Consider the following 16,930-nt stretch of genomic DNA (forward strand, 5'->3'; position numbering starts at 1 on the left):
AAAATTAACTAGGTGTGGTGGCGCGCACCTGTAATCTCAGCTACTGAGGAAGCTGAGGCAGAAGAATCACTTGAACCGGGGAGGCATAGGTTGCAGTGAGCCAAGATTGCACCACTGCATTCCAGCCTGGGCAACATAGTGAGACTCTATCTCAAAAAAAAAGCAAGAAAAAAAAAAATCTTGGGCTGGGCATGGTGGCTCACACCTGTAATCCCAGCACTTTGGGAGGCCGAGGTGGGTGGATCACTTGAGGTCAGGAGTTTCAGACCAGCCTGGCCAACATGGCAAAACCTCGTCTCTACTAAAAATATAAAAATTAGCCTGGCATGGTGGCACATGTCTGTGATCCCAGCTACTTGGGAGGCTGAGGCAGGAGAATAGCTTGAACCGGGAGACAGAGGTTGCAGTGAGCCAAGATCACGCCACTGCACACTCTAGCCTGGGCAACAGAACAAGACTGTCTCAAAAACAAACAAACAAACAAACAAACAAAAATCATGTTGATGCATGTAGCTGTAGTTTGTTTTCATTGCTAGGTAGCACTCCAGTGTATAACTCTACCACAATTCAATTATCCAGTTTTCTATTGACTCAAAGAATTCACTGGTGAAGCCATTGGGGCCTAGAGGTTGCTTTGTGGAAAGTTTAAGTTGATTAAAATTTTTAAATTTTCAGGCTCTTTATTTCTTCTTCAGCCATCTTTGGTGAATTGTATTTTTCTGGGAATCTATTGATTTTATCTAATTTTTCATATTTATTGACATAAAGTTATTATAACTCTTACCTGCTTAATATCTGTAGCATATTTAGTTATGGTTTTCTTATTTCTCTCTGTTTTTGATTCTTGGTTACTCTTGCAAGTTAGGCTATTTTATTTTTAAAATTTTTATTATTTATTATTTATTTATTTATTTATTTTTGAGACGGAGTCTCACTCTGTCGCTCAGGCTGGAGTGCAGTGATGCTATCACGGCTCACTGCAAGCTCTGTCTCCCCGGTTCACACCATTCTCCTCCCTCAGCCTCCCAAGTAGCTGGGACTACAGGCGCCCACCACTACGCTTGGCTAATTTTTGTATTTTTTAGTAGAGACAGGGTTTCACTATGTTGGCCAGGCTGGTCTTGAACTCCTGACCTCATGATCCACCCGCCTCGGCCTCCCAAAGTGCTGGGATTACGGGCGTGAGCCACTGCGCCCGGCAAGGCTATTTTATTAGTCTTTTTAAATAACTAACTTTTGGCTTTGTTGATCTTCTCTACTGAATGTTTCTCTACTTCATTAATTTCTGCTCTTTATTTTCTTCCTTCTGTTTTCTTTATGTTTATTGCTGTTTTTCTAATCTCTTTTTTTTTTTTTTTTTTGAGATGGAGTCTTGCTCAGTCGCCCAGGCTGGAGTGCAGTGGCACAATCTCGGCTCACTGCAAGCTTCGCCTCCCGGGTTCATGCCATTCTCCTCCCTCAGCCTCCCAAGTAGCTGGGACTACAGGCGCCCGCCACTACGCCCGGCTATGTTTTTTTTTTTTTTTTTGTATTTTTAGTAGAGACGGGGTTTCACCTTGTTAGCCAGAATGGTCTTGATCTCCTGACCTCGTGATCCGCCCATCTCGGCCTCCCAAAGTGCTGGGATTACAGGCGTGAGCCACCGCGCCCGGCCTGTTTTTCTAATTTCTTATTTCCTTATTTTCAGCCTTATTTGTTTCCTAATGTAAACACTACTGTTACGAATTTCCTCCTAAGTACTACTTGTATCTTACAGGTTTTGATATATAATATTCTCATTACCATTTATTTATTCTAAGAATTTTCTAATTTCTACTGATTTCTCCTCTGATTCACAAGTTGTTGAAAAGTGCATTTAAAAATTTTCCAAACTTTTTTTTCCTTTATCTTTTTGTAACTGATTTCTAACTTAATTTCATTTAGATATGAGGAGGCCGGGCACGGTGGCTCACGCCTGTAATCCCAGCACTTTGAGAGGCCAAGGCAGGCAGATCACGAGGTCAGGAGATCAAGACTATCCTGGCTACTAAAAATACAAAAAATTAGCTGGGCGTGGTAATGGGCGCCTGTAGTCCTAGCTACTCGGAAGGCTGAGGCAGGAGAATGGTGTGAACCCGGGAGGCAGAGCTTGCAGTGAGCAGAGATCACGCCACTGCACTCCAGCCTGGGGGACAGAGCAAGAGTCCGTCTCAAAAACAAAAAAAAAACAAAACAAAAAAAAACAAAAACAAAAAAACTATCGGTTAGATACTTATGAGGCTAACTTTATGGCCTGGAATGTTATTAATTTTTGTAAATGTTCCATGTATACTTGAAAATAATGCTTATTCTCCAATTTTCTCTTTTCTTTTGAGATGAAGTCTCACTCTTGTCCCCTAGGCTGGAGTGCAATGGAGCGATCTCGGCTCACTGCAACCTCCACCTCCTGGGTTCAAGCGATTCTCCTGCCTCAGCCTCTGGAGTAGCTGAGATTACAGGTGCCTGCCATCATGCCTGGCTAATTTTTGTATTTTTACTACAGACAGGATTTCACCGTGTTGGCCAGGCTGCTCTTGAACTCCTGACCTCAGGTCATCTGCCTGCCTTGGCCTCCCAAAGTGCTGGAATTATAGGTGTGAGCCACCGTGCCCGGCCCTCCAATTTTCTATTTCTATTAGGCCAGCCTACCAATTGTGCTGTTCAAGATGTTCTATATATGGCATGGCTTTCTTTGGCCTGTTTGAACTAGTAAGTACTGGGGAAGGTATTTTAATAAACCTATTATGATAATGAATTTGTCACTATCTCTTTGAAGAATTGTCAATTTTTGTTTTTATGTATTTTTAAATGCTGTGTTTTGAGTGCTTTCTAGTTTAGAATTGTTATATCTTCCTGGTTAATTGATCCTTTTATTATTTTGTAAAGATTTTATTTTGTAGTGATTAGTAATTCTTTCTGCTTAAAAATTATTTTGTCTGCTAGAAATATAGTTAAATTAGCTTTCCTGTGATTAGAATTTTCCTATATTATGTATTCACATTCTTTGAATTTTAGTCTTTCTGTGTTCTTATATTTTACTTGTATCTTTTGTAATCATGATGTGGTCAGATTTAGTTTTTTTTGTATTTATTTTTATTTTATATAAAAATTTCTTTAGAGGCAAGGTCTCTCTGTCACCCAGGCTGGAGCACAGTGGCACAATCTTGGGCTCACTGCAGCCTCAACCTCCTGAGCTGAAGAGATCCCCCTGCCTCAGCCTCCTGAGTAGCTTGGACTACAAGCACACACCTCCATGCCCTGCTTATTTATTTATTTATTTATTTATTTATTTATTTATTTGAGACAGAGTCTCACTCTGTCACCCAAGCTGGCGTGGAGTGCAGTGGTGCATTCTTGGCTCACTGCAATCTCCAACTCCTGGGTTCAAGCGATTCTCCCGCCTCAGCCTCCTGAGTAGCTGGGATTACAGGTGCGCACCACCATGCCCATCTAATTTTTTTGCATTTTAGTAGAGATGGGGTTTCACCATGTTGCCCAGGGTGGTTTCAAACTCCTGAGCTCAGGTAATCCGGCCGCCTCGGCCTCCCACAGTGCTGAGATTACAGGCGTAAGCTATCGTGCCTGGCCACTCTGCTTATTTATTTTTTCTTTTTTTTTTTTTTTTTTTTTTTTTTTTTTTTTTTTTTTTTTTTTTGAGACGGAGTCTCGCTCTGCCACCCAGGCTGGAGTGCAGTGGCCAGATCTCGGCTCACTGCAAGCTCTGCCTCCCGGGTTCACGCCATTCTCCTGCCTCAGCCTCCTGAGTAGCTGGGACTACAGGCGCCCGCCACCTCGCCCGGCTAGTTTTTTTTGTATTTTTTAGTAGAGATGGGGTTTCACCGTGTCAGCCAGGATGGTCTCGATCTCCTGACCTCGTGATCCGCCCGTCTCGGCCTCCCAAAGTGCTGGGATTACAGGCTTGAGCCACCGCGCCCGGCCTATTTATTTTTTCTTAATTTTTGTAGAGACAGGGTCTCACTATGTTGAGACCAGTTTGAGTCTGGTCTCAAACTCCTGACCTCAAGTGATCCTCCTGCCTTGGCCTCCCAAAGTGCTGAGATTATAGGTGTGAACCACTGCAATGGCCCATGATTTTTTTTAATTAATCAATTAATTTGAGACAAAGTTTTGCTCTTGTTGTCCAGGCTGGAGTGCAATGGCGCAATCTCAGCTCACTGTAACCTCCGCCTCCTGGGTTCAAGTGATTCTCAAGTGATTCTCCTGCTTCAGCCTCCCAAGTAGCTGGTATTACAGGCATGCACCACCATGCCAAGCTAATTTTTTTTTTTTTTTTTTTTTTTGAGATAGGATCTCACCTGTCACACAGCCTGAAGTGCAGTAGCACAAATATGGCTCACTGCAGCCTCAAACTCCTCAGCTCAAGTGATCCTCCCACCTCAGCCTCCTGAGTAACTGGGAGCACAGGTGCATGCCACCATGCTTGACTACTTTTTAAAAATTTTTGTAGAGATGGGGTCTCACTATGTTGCCCAGGTTGGTCACAAACTCCTGGGCTCAAGCAATCCTCCTGCCTTGGCCTATAAAAGTGCTGGGATTACAGGCACCAGCCACCATGCCTGGCCAGGTTTTTTGTTTTTAAATCCAATTTGACAATCCATCTTTTAGCTAGAAAATTTAGTAAATTTACATTTAGAGTAATTACTAATATATTTGATTTTGTTTTATTTGCTTTTTTATTTCCTATTTTTCTGTTCCTCTTTTCTCCTTTTCTTACCTTATTTTAGATGGATCGAGCTATTTTTGTCCTTTTTCTTTTTCTTTTCCACTTTCCTCCCTTTACTTGATTGGGATATAAGAAAAAGGGAGGTTAAAGATGACTCCAGTGTTTTGGGTCTCAGCAACAGGAAGAATGGAATTGCCATTGACTTGAGTTTATATTTGGGCATTATGATGCCATTTATTTATTTATTTAGTAGAGACAGGGCTTCACCATGTTGGCCAGGCTGGTCTCGAACTCCTGACCTCAAAGAGATCCACTCATCTCAGCCTCCCAAAGTGTTGGGATTACAGGCATGAGCCACTGTGCCTGGCCGTATGATGCCTTTTAGACAATCAAGTAAAGATGTCAAATAGGCAGCTGGACATGCAAATCTGAAGTACACAAGGAAATCTGAGTCAGAGATAAAATTTATAATTTAATTAGAGTACAAATTATATTGAAAACACAGACTATATAAGATTGCCAAGGAAGTACAATCAGAGAAGAGATCCAAGGACCAAGCCTTAGAACTCTTCACTGTTAAAAGGTTAAGAGGTAGAGGAGCAACCAGGAAAGGAGAAGACTGAGGAGTGGCCAGTGATATGGAATCAAAACCAGGACTTAAGAAAATGTTTCAAGGAGAATTGTTTTTGGTTAGTTTGTCTTGGGGTCATTCTAACTTTCTGTGTCATCTCATTATGAATTTTAAAGTTAAAAATTGGCCGGGCGCGGTGGCTCAAGCCTGTAATCCCAGCACTTTGGGAGGCCGAGACGGGCGGATCACGAGGTCAGGAGATCGAGACCATCCTGGCTAACACGGTGAAACCCCGTCTCTACTAAAAAAATACAAAAAACTAGCCGGGCGAGGTGGCGGGCGCCTGTAGTCCCAGCTACTCGGGAGGCTGAGGCAGGAGAATGGCGTGAACCCGGGAGGTGGAGCTTGCAGTGAGCTGAGATCCGGCCACTGCACTCCAGCCTGGGCGACAGAGCGAGACTCCGTCTCAAAAAAAAAAAAAATAAATAAAGTTAAAAATTATATTTAACCTATCATTTTAGTTGTTTTTTTGGGGAAGATTGTTCAGAAATTATAATCCATACGATGTCAGAAATGGAAATTGTGCCAACCCTTTTTTCAATATTATAAAGAAAAACCCTGGCTGGACACAGTGCCTCATGTGTATAATCCCAGCATTTTGGGTAGCTGAGTGGGGAGGATCACTTGAGCCCTCAGGAGTTCAAGACCAGCCTGAGCAATATAGTGAGACCCTGTCACTAAAAAAAAAAAACATAAAAAATTAGCTGGATGTGGTGGCACATACTGTAGTCCCAGCTACTTGGGGCGGGGGTGGGGATGGGGGAAGGGGTGCTCTAAGGTGGGAGGATCACTTGAGCCCAGGAGTTTGAAGCTATAGTGAGCTATGATTGCACCACTGCACTCCAGCCTGAGTGACATAGATCCTGTCTCAAAATAGTCTAAATTTAAATTATACTTTTAAAAAAATTACTGGAGTTTCACTCTTGCTGCCCAGGCTGGAGTGCAGTGGCATGATCTCGGCTAACTGCAGCCTCCACCTCTGGGGTTCAAGTGATTATCCTGCCTCAGCCTCCCGAGTAGCTGGGACTATAGGCACCCATCATCATGCCCATCTAATTTGTTTTGTAGTTTTAGTAGAGACGGGGTTTCACCATGTTAGCCAGGCTGGTCTCCAACTCCTGACCTCGGGTGATCCACCCGCCTCGGCTTCCCAAAGTGCTGGGATTACAGGCGTGAGCCACCATGCCCAGCCAAGACTTTTTTTTTAAGAGAGAACTTCTTGCTATGTTGCCCAGACTGGTCTCAAGCTCCTGGGCTCAAGCAATCCCCCTGCCTCGGCCTCCTAAAGTGCTGGGATTATGGCATGAGCTACTGCACCCAGCCAAGTGATACTTTAGGCATGTATTTCTCTCAATCAATAGATACTTAGACTATCACATCAGGGTTTTTCTTTTTATTTATTTATTTAATTTATTTTTGAGACAGGGTCTTGCTCTGTTGCCCAGACTGGAGTGCAGTGGTGCAATCATAGCTCACTACAGCCTTGATCTCATAGGCTCTAGCAATCCTCTTGCTTCAGCCTGCCAAGGCTGAGAGGCTACAGGACTACAGGGACTGAGGGGCTACAGTGCAGCTGAACTACAAGTGCATACCACCATACCTGGTTAATTTTTTAAATTATTTGTAGAGATGGGGTCTCGCTATATTGCCCAGGCTGGTCTCGAACTCCTGAACTCAAGCAATCCTCCCGCGTTGGCCTTTCAAACTGCTGGGATTACAGGCATGAGCCATTGCGCCCAGCCTAAATTTAGACTTTAAAAATAAATGTATATTTTACTCATTTCAACAGCATCTACATATTGTTGAAAACATCTTCATTTAGACTTGCTTATTTAAGCATTCAACAAACACTTGTTGAACATCAACAATGTGCTGTCAGATAGGTTTCTCATTTCATGGAGTTTACCTTATAGTGAAGGAGGGGCAAAGAAAGGGTAAGATAATCTCAGATAATGACAAGTACTCTGAAGAAATTAAAATAGGATATGATAGAAAACATTACTTAAGATGGGTGTTCAGGGAAGACCTCTCTGAGGGGATTGCCTTTAAGCTGAGATTTGAGCGACAAGGAGTAAGTGAAAGTATCATCTGCCTAAAGTCAAGGAGTGACACATATACACATAAATTTAAGTGCACTACAGTCCCCAGATTAAGAACCACTGTCAGCCAGGAGCAGTGACTCATGCCTGCAGTCTCAGCACCTTGGGAAGCTAAGGTGGGAGGACTGCTTGAACCCAAGAGTTTGAGACCAGCCTGCATAAGATGGTGAGACTCTATCTCTACAAAAATAATAAAAAATAAGCTAGGTGTGGTGATGCATACCTGTCGTCTCTTTAGCTTGTTCAGTTCAGGTCACGTGAGCCAAGATATTCCTTTCTTGGCTCTAAACCGTAGGTTTGAGTTTTTGTCAGTAAAATAGGGTCAAGAGCCTGGATTTTCAGTCTAGGGTGCTGGAAAGGTTAATTGATGCCTGTAACATTCTTTAAGATCTTTAGTGAAAGACTTGGGGCTGTATATAGGATTACCAAGGGATTGGAAACTCTTCCCTTCCAAGCTCCAGGGAAAATCCCTTCATATCAGTAACCCAGGCCTTTCCTCTCCAGTCTGTAGCTATGGGACAATGGTTCTCAAACTTTTGCAGGCATTAGAATCAAAGGTTGTGATGTGAATTCCCAAGCTCTCTGCCTGAGATTCTGATTCTCCCTGAGGTTCTGAATTCTTACCTTCTTAGTTCTGTATTCTTCTATACCCTTGTCTGGTGTCTCATGCTTCCCAATACTCTAGATTTTTATCTCTGCAAATGAATCTGAGGGTGTACTTGTCCATATACACTATTGTCAGAGACATCTTTGGCTTTTTTTTCCCTGAAGGCAATCCAGAGCAGAGATTGGGGAAGGCAGGAATGTGTCTGTATCTACTTCTCAAAGGTACATAGATATTCATTAGGAGGAGAGTTTGGGGTAATTATTTGAATGAAAGGAGGGAGGAATTGCTGACTGGCACAAAATGAGAGGTGAGTACAAGGAAAGCAACCCTGGTTTGAGGGCCAAGTTCATTGCCTCCTTCCTCTTTTCCTGATGCTAATCCTACTAAAGGGCTGTCCAGGGATTGACTGGTCTTTCATTCATTCATCCATTAAACAAATGCATATTACATAACTATTATATGCCAGGCAGTAGGAATTCATTGTTAACTAAGACATTATCTTTCCTCTCCTGTATTTTTCTGTCTCCCCTACTAGAACGGAGACATTCTAGTAGAAAAATACATATAAGCTGGGTGTAGTGGTACCTGCCTGTAGTCCCAGCTATGAGGGAGGGTGAGATGGAAGCATTGCTCAAGCCCAGGAATTTGAGGCTGCATAGAGCCATGATTAGACTGCTGTACTTTCCTCCAGCCTGGGCAACAGAAAGTCAGTCTTGATAAAAGGAAGGAGGAAGTGGAGGGTGGAGGGAAACATTCTTAGCAAAGGGAACAGGGGTTCAAAGGCCATCAGGCAGGAAAGACTTTGGAATGTTTGAGAAACTGAAAGAAGGACTATCTCGCTAGAGTGGAGTGAGAGAGAGAATATTGCAGGATGAGGTTGGAGAGGATGAGGATTAGGGTTTATAGGTCACCATAATTAATGCCTTGGAAAAAGTAGTGTGGGCAAGGGAGTCTTGCCACTTGGGGTAAGAATAGTAGGGGCCAACCTAGAATAACCAAAACAATCTTGAAAATGAAGAACCAAGTTGGAGGACTCACATTTTCTGATTTCAGAACTTACTACAAAGCTATAATAATCAAGACAGTGTGTGGTACTGTCATAAGGATAGACATACAGATAAGTAGAATTGATAGTCCAGGAAAAACCCCTCACATTTATGGTCAATTAATTTTTGATAAGGTTGCCAAGACAATTCAATGGTGAAACAATAGTCTTTTTTCTTTTTCTTTTTTTTCTTTTTCTTTCTTTCTTTTTTTTTGAGATGTAGTCTCACTCTGTTGCCCAGGCTGGAGTGCAGTGGCATGATCTTGGCTCACTGCAGCCTCCCAGGTTCAAGCAATCCTCCCATCTCAGCCTCCCAAGTAGCTGGGACTACAGGTGTGCACCACCACACCAGCTAATTTTTATATTTTTAGTAGAGTCAGGTTTCACCATGTTGGCCAGGCTAGTCTCGAACTCCTCACCTCAGGTGATCCACCCGCCTCAGCCTCCCAAAGTGCTGGGATTACAGGCATGAGCCACTGTGCCTGACTGAAAGGATCATCTTTTTGATACATGGTGCTGAGAAAATTAGATATCCATATGCAAAAGAATGAAGATGAACACCTACTTCACATCATATGTAAAAATTAACTCAAAATGGATCAATAACCTAAACATGAGAGCTAAAATACTTCTTAGAAGAAAACATAGGTATAAATCTTTATGACCTTGGATTTGGCAATGGTTTCTTAGATATGATACCAAAAGCACAAGGAACAAAAGAAAAAAAAATTGGACATCATCAAAATAAAAAACTTCTGTGCACCAAATGACACTGCCTAGAAAGTGAAAAGACAACCCACAGAATGGGATAAAATATTTGCAAATATAAAACTGATAAGGGACCCAAGAGAATTTAAAACTTATATCCACATAAAGATATACATGAATGTTCATAGCAGCATTATTTATGATAGCCAAAAAGTAGAAATAACCCAAATGAGTCACCAACCCAAAATGATGAATGGATAAGTAAAATGTGTTATATCCATACAGTGAAATATTATTTGGCCATAAAATGGAATGAAGCACCCATACATGCTACAGCAAGAATAAACCTTGAAAACATCATTCTAAGTGAATGAAGCCAGTTACAAGGGATCACATATTATATTATTCCATTTATATGAAATATCCGTAATAGGCAAATCTATAAAGTCATAAGGTAAACTAGTGGTTGCCTAGGGCTGGGGGCCTAGGGATAATGGCTATGGGGTGCAGGAATTCTTTTTAGGAGTGATGAAAATGTTCTAAAATAGATGTGATAAGCACAGCATGGTGGCACACACCTGTAGTTCCTGCTACTCAGGAGGCTAAGGCTAGGAGTTAGAGGCCACAGTGTGCTATGATCTTGTATGTGAATAGCCACTGTACTCCAGCCTGGGCAACATAGCAAGATGCCATCTCTAAAAGTTAAAAAAAAACAAAAAACAAAAAAACAGATGTGATGGTTCCACAGCTCTGCATATAATAAAAGTTATTGACTTGAACATTTTGAGTGAATTGTGTGATATGTGAATGATATTTTAAGAAAGCTGTTAAGGTGGGGGTGCAGTAGCTCATGCCTGTGATCCCAGCACTTTGGGAGGCCAAGGTAAGAGGACTGCTTGAGTCCAGGAGTTTCAGGCTGCAGTGAGCTATGGTTGCACCACTGTACTCCATCCTGGGCAACAGAGCAAGACTCTGTCTCTAAAAAAATAGATAATAAAAAATAAAGCTGTTAAAAAATAAAAAGAATGGTAGGGGCCAGAACCTAACAGGAAGGTCAAAATGGGGAGGTTGAAAACCTCTAGGGCCTCTAAGACCAAAGGAATTAGCACTTCTGGACAAGAACTGGGGAATTTTCCAGTACCAATTCCAGGAACCTACTAGCTAAGTGAACCCAAGGGAAGAATCATGGCCTTGGGAGGTTTCTCCAGGTTGTTTTCAGACATGTTTGTTCACCTTCCATTAATATATCCACTTACAAAGGGGATTATAATGTGCAGTGATGCAAACTAGACCATGTTCCTTCACTAGATCCTCTGCTATTTTCTCTATTTATTTTTGAGACAGAGTCTTGCTGTGTCACCCAGTCTGGAGTGCAGTGGTGGGATCTCAGCTCACTGCAACCTCTGCTTCCTGGGTTTAAGCGATCCTCCCACTTTAGCCTCCCAAGTAGCTGGGACTACAGGCGCCTGCCACCATGCTTGTTCAATTTTTGTATCTTTTGTAGAGATGGAGTTTCACCATGTTGGCCAAGCTGGTCTCAAACTCCTGAGCTCAAGTAATCTGCTTGCCTCAGCCTCCCAAAGTGCTGGGGTTACAGGTGTGAGCCACTGTGCCTGGCTTCCTCTGCTATTTTCTTTTCTTTTCTTTTCTTTTCTTTTGAGACAGGGTTCTGCTCTTGTTGCCTAGGCTGGACTGCAATGACATGATCTCAGCTCACCGCAACCTCCACCTCCCAGATTCAAGCGATTCTCCAGCCTCAGCCTGCCGAGTAGCTGGTATTATAGGAATGTGCCACCACGCCCGGCTAATTTTTGTATTTTTAGCAGAGATGGGGTTTCTCTGTGTTGGTCAGGCTGGTCTCGAACTCTTGACCTCAGGTGATCAGCCTGTCTCGGCCTCCCAAAGTACTTGGATTACAGACGTGAGCCACCACGCCCCGCCTCCTCTGGTATTTTCTTTTCTTTCTCTTTTTTTTAATTGAGACGGAGTCTCGCTCTGTCGCCCAGACTGGAGTACAGTGGTGTGATCTTGGCTCACTGCAAGCTCCACCTCCTGGGTTCACGCCATTCTCCAGCCTTAGCCTCCCAAGTAGCTGGGACTACAGGTGCCCGCCACCACGCCTGGCTAAGTTTTTGTATTTTTAATAGAGATGGCGTTTCACCGTGTTAGCCAGGATGGTCTCGATCTCCTGACCTCGTGATCTGCCTGCCTTGGCCTCCCAAAGTGCTGGGATTACAGGTGTGAGCCACCGCGCCCGGCCTCCTCTGGTATTTTCAATGACACTACATTTATTTCTGAGACCTTAGTTCCAACCTAGACTTATCTCCTGTTTATTGATAACCATAGGATCACAGAGCTGAAAGGTAATCTCATTTTAAAAATACAGAAACTGAAAAAAAAATTTTTTTAAATACAAAAACTGTGCCCAGGCGCGGTGACTCATGCCTGTAACCCAGCACTTTGGGATGCCGAGGTGGGAGGATCACCTAAGGTTTGGAGTTTGAGACCAGCCTGATCAACATGGAGAAACCCCATCTCTACTAAAAAAATACAGAATTAGCCGGGCGTGGTAGCATGCAACTAATTGGGAGGCTGAGGCAGGAGAATCACTTGTACCCAGGAGGCGGACGTTGTGGTGAGCTGAGGTCATACCACTGCACTCCCGCCTGGGCAACAAGGGCGAAACTCCTTCTCAAAAACAAAACAAAACAAAACAACAACAACAACAAAAAACATAAACTGAGGGTCTAGAGGAGAGAGGGGAGTTGCTTGCTAAAGATCATACTAGATCATCATAGCCAGAGGGTATGATGGCATAGAGGAGACTCAAATCATGGTGAAAAATGGCATAGAGGGGACGCAAATCGTGGTGAAATGCCTTACTCCTAAATTCTCTATCCAAATGACAACATTCTCAATCAATCAGTAATAGCCTATGGAAAGATAGGGCTCAGGCCACGGAGAAGGGATGGATGGTAAGAGGGAAAGGAATAGGTGGATGTGGAGGTGGAAGAAGAGGTAAATGGTAAAGTAGAGGCTGTTACTATGTGTTTACATTTTTTTTTTCTTTAAGCTTGATTTCTTTCCATGTTGGCTTATTCTAATGAACCATGTTGCACTGTGGCCTAGAAGAATTGGTTGGTTTTTTTAAGGTCACTGAAGGGTTTTGGTCATTTCCCTGGCCCACCCCAGTTCCTGAGCCAGAGTGGACAGGCTTTGCTTCTAATAGCTTGTCCTAACCATCTAACTTCAGTTTCTGAATAAAATCCTTATGGCTGGGAAGGTCCTTCACTCCCACTTGCCCTATCCTAGTTTCTCTCTCTTTGCCCTGTGCATCCCCAAATCCTACCTGGATATATAGAGAGGGAGGAAGAAGAAAAGAAGTAAATTTTCCCTTTCATAGATTCACATCAGAAACATCCAGAGCACAGTACAAAGCTCTAGCTCCTAAGCTTTGACTGCTGGGCTAAAAGATGAGAGTTGACTAAGTGGAAAAAGACAGCAAACCCAGCAGAGTCTCCATACCTCACCTCCTCCATTCTTCTGCCTCCAATGCAACTGCTATATAGTGCTGCAGCAGCTCTGAAGCCTTTTTGTCTCAGAACTCCTTTATACCCTTAAAAATTATTAAACACCCAAAGAGCTCTTGTTTATGTATGTGGGTTATATGTATCAATATTTACTGTGTCAGAAGTTAAAACTGGGAATTAAAAAATATCTTCTGCCTGCTGAGGTGGCTCATGCCTGTAATCCCAGCACTTTGGGAGGCTAGGGTGGGCAGATCACCTGAGCTCAGGAGTTCAAGAACAGCCTAGCCAACATGGTGAAACCCTGTCTCTACTAAAAATATAAAAATAAGCCAGGTGTGATGGTGCACACCTGTAGTCCCAGCTATTGGAGGAGGCTAAGGCACGAGAATCGATTCAACCTGTAAGGTGGAGGTTGTAGTGAGCCAAGACTGCACCACTGCACTCCAGCCTAGGTGACGAAGTGACACTGTGTCACCAAAAAATAAAAATAAAAATAAAAAAGAAAAGAAAATCTTACTTTGACACAGTAGGCACATGAAAAAAAATCTTCCAATGAAGGATTTAAAAAATATATATATTCATTTAATAAATGTGAACATAACTTTTTTATAAATATGTATACGTGTGTGTGTGTGTATATATATATATATATATATATATGCACACATAAAAAAAATTTTTTTTTTTTGAGATGGAGTCTCGCTCAGTCACCCAGCCTAGAGTGCAGTGGCGCGATCTCGGCTCACTGCAAGCTCCGCCTCCCGGGTTCACGCCATTCTCCTGCCTCAGCCTCCCAAGTAGCTGGGACTACAGGCGCCCGCTGCCACGCCTGGCTAATTTTTTGCATTTTTAGTAGAGACGGGGTTTCACCATGTTAGCCAGGATGGTCTCGATCTCCTGACCTCGTGATCCGCCCGCCTCAGTCTCCCAAAGTGCTGGGATTACAGGCGTGAGCCACTGCGCCCGGCTTTTTTTTTTTAGACAGAGTCTTGTTCTGTCACCCAGGCTGGAGTACACTGATGCCATCTTGGCTCACTGCAACTTCGGCTGCTGGGGTTCAAGCAATTCTTCTGCCTCAGCCTTCCAAGTAGTTGGGATTACAGGTGCATGCCACCACGCCAGGCTAATTTTTGTTTTTTTAGTAGAGACGGGGTTTCACCATGTTGACCAGGCTGGTCTTGAACTCCTGACCTCAGGTGAATCTGCCTGCCTTGGCCTCCTAAAGTGCTGGGATTACAGGCATGAGCCACCACTCCTGGCTAAATAAATATTTTTCAAAACAAAAATATTTAATGAGAAAAGTGGCATCTTCAATGTCTGGCTTTATAAAAGCTGGATTCTCATATCTGCTTCTGTATTCAGTCAAATGCAAGAGTGTTTTGGTTGAAGAATATGAAGAAAATCTGGCTCAACACAGCTATGTAGTTGGAAAAGGAAGAAATACTTCAATAGATTTTTCAGATAACTGGATATTCCCTTCAATACACCAAAATCCAACAACTGTTAGTTTCTTAAAGGTTGAGACCATAACTACAAAATGTCCATACTCTGTTATATTAAAATCCATTGGTCTATCACACACTTTCATTTTGTGGTGTTGTTTTGAGACAGGGTCTTGCTCAGTTACCCGGGGTGGAGTGCAGTGTCTGCAATCACTGCTCATTTCAGCCTTGACTTCCCAGGCTCAGGTGATCCTCCCCCCTCAGACTATAGGCATGCGCCACCACACCCAGCTAATTTTTTTGCATTTTTAGTAGAGACAGGGTTTTGCCATGTTGCCTAGGCTGATCTTGAGCTTCTGGACTCAAGTGATCCTCCAGCTTTGGCCTCCCAAAGTGCTGGGATTATAGGCATGAGCCACGGTGCCCAGCCCTAATTTAAAAAAATTATGTGTAGAGACAGGGTCTCCCTATGTTGCCCAGGCTGGTCTGGAACTCATGGGCTCAAGCGATCCTCCTGCCTCAGCCTCCCAAAGTGCTGGGATTACAGGTGTGGGCTACCACACCCGGCCTATTATTACTTACTTTTTTTTTTTTTTCCAGATGGACTCTCGCTCTGTTGCCCAGGCTGGAGTGTAGTGGTGCCATCTCGGCTCACTGCAACCTCTGCCTCCCGGGTTCAAACAATTCTCATGCCTCAGCCTCCTGAGTAGCTGGGACTACAGGTGCTCACCACCATGCCCAGCTAATTTTTGTATTGTTAATAGAGATGGGGTTTCACCATGTTGGCCAGTCTGGTCTCGAACTCCTGACCTCAAGTGATCCACTTGCCTTGGCCTCCCAAAGTGTTGGGATTACAGGTGTGAGCCACCACGCCTGGCCTAATATACTTTCAATGGATCTTTTACACATGTATGATTTTGTAACATCATGATTGGTCATTTGGAAAACATTGGTTCACTGAACTGTGCAGATCTTTCAAACATTGACACATTTTTATTATATAATATAAAAAATATTTATTAATACCATGATTTATCTCATCAAAAAAGTCTTTAAAACTTTTAGAAAACTGTCAACCAGTAATATGTACAATTTTCCAAAATTCTCATTTTTGCTCAAAGATTTGAATTTTATCATTGGAAATAAATATTGTCAGGTGTTTTCCTTCAAGTGACAGGCTCCAGAGAATGTCTGCCAAATATCCACATCTGAATTACCAACATTTGCCTGTCAGTGCTATTTTCAAGTAAAAATGGTGTTCTATGAAAAAAAAAAAGGCCAATGCAGCTTGCAACCAAATAGCTATGCTCCTTGAGATAACCAATGTACTTTGATAAATAGCAGAAGTGCTCTGTGTATCCTTCTCATTTCCTAACATAGAATATTAAAAACACTTGTACTCAAGAGTCAAGTTTTAATAAAATTAATTTTTACTGCTTCATCAAGGATTCTTAATAAAATTGGCCTTTTCCTGCTTTGAGTGCCCAATGGGGAAGAATATATTTACTGCTAGTACAGTTTGATGCCATTGCCTAATACTGTGCTGAAGTACCAGCGATCTTTGTTTTTTAGAAACAGGAGCTCACTCTGTTGCCCAGGCTGGATTGTAGTGGTGAGATCATAGCTCACTGTAGCCTTAAACTCCTGGGCTCAAGCAATCCTCCTGCCTCGGCCTCTTGAGTAGCAGGGACTACAGGCATGCATCATCATACCCAGCAGTACCAGCAAATTTTTACCCCCCATTGCTTTTGTACCATCACTACGAAAGTCAATATAGTGAAAAATAATACATTAGAATTATAATGAAAATAGTTTTGACTTCATGGATTCCCCTGAAAAGGTCTTGAGGGCTGCAGGAATCTATAGACCATACTCTGAGAATTGTGGGAATATGGCCGGGCGCGGTGGCTCCTGTCTGTAATCTCAGCACTTTGGGAGGCAAAGGCGGGTGGATCATCTGAGGTCAGGAGCTCAAGACCAATCTGGCCAACATGGTGAAACCCCATCTCTACTAAAAATACAAAATGAGTCGTGCGTGGTGGCGGGCGCCTGTAGTCCCAGCTACTTGGGAGGTTGAGGCAGAAGAATTGCTTGAACCTGGGAGGTGAATGTTGCAGTAAGCCGAGATCAAGCCACTGCACTCCAGGCTGGGTGAGAGAGCGAGAC

General features: G+C 43.0%; 1 long non-coding RNA gene across 1 annotated transcript in view; it reads right to left on the reverse strand.

Moving 5' to 3' along the window:
- Positions 1 to 16,930, reverse strand: part of LOC106998966 (uncharacterized) — a 34,014-nt gene that overhangs the window by 3,992 nt on the left and 13,092 nt on the right. The window lies entirely within an intron of this gene.

The sequence above is a fragment of the Macaca mulatta genome, chromosome 6 (assembly GCF_049350105.2).
Source record: "Macaca mulatta isolate MMU2019108-1 chromosome 6, T2T-MMU8v2.0, whole genome shotgun sequence".
Classification (NCBI taxonomy): domain Eukaryota; kingdom Metazoa; phylum Chordata; class Mammalia; order Primates; family Cercopithecidae; genus Macaca; species Macaca mulatta.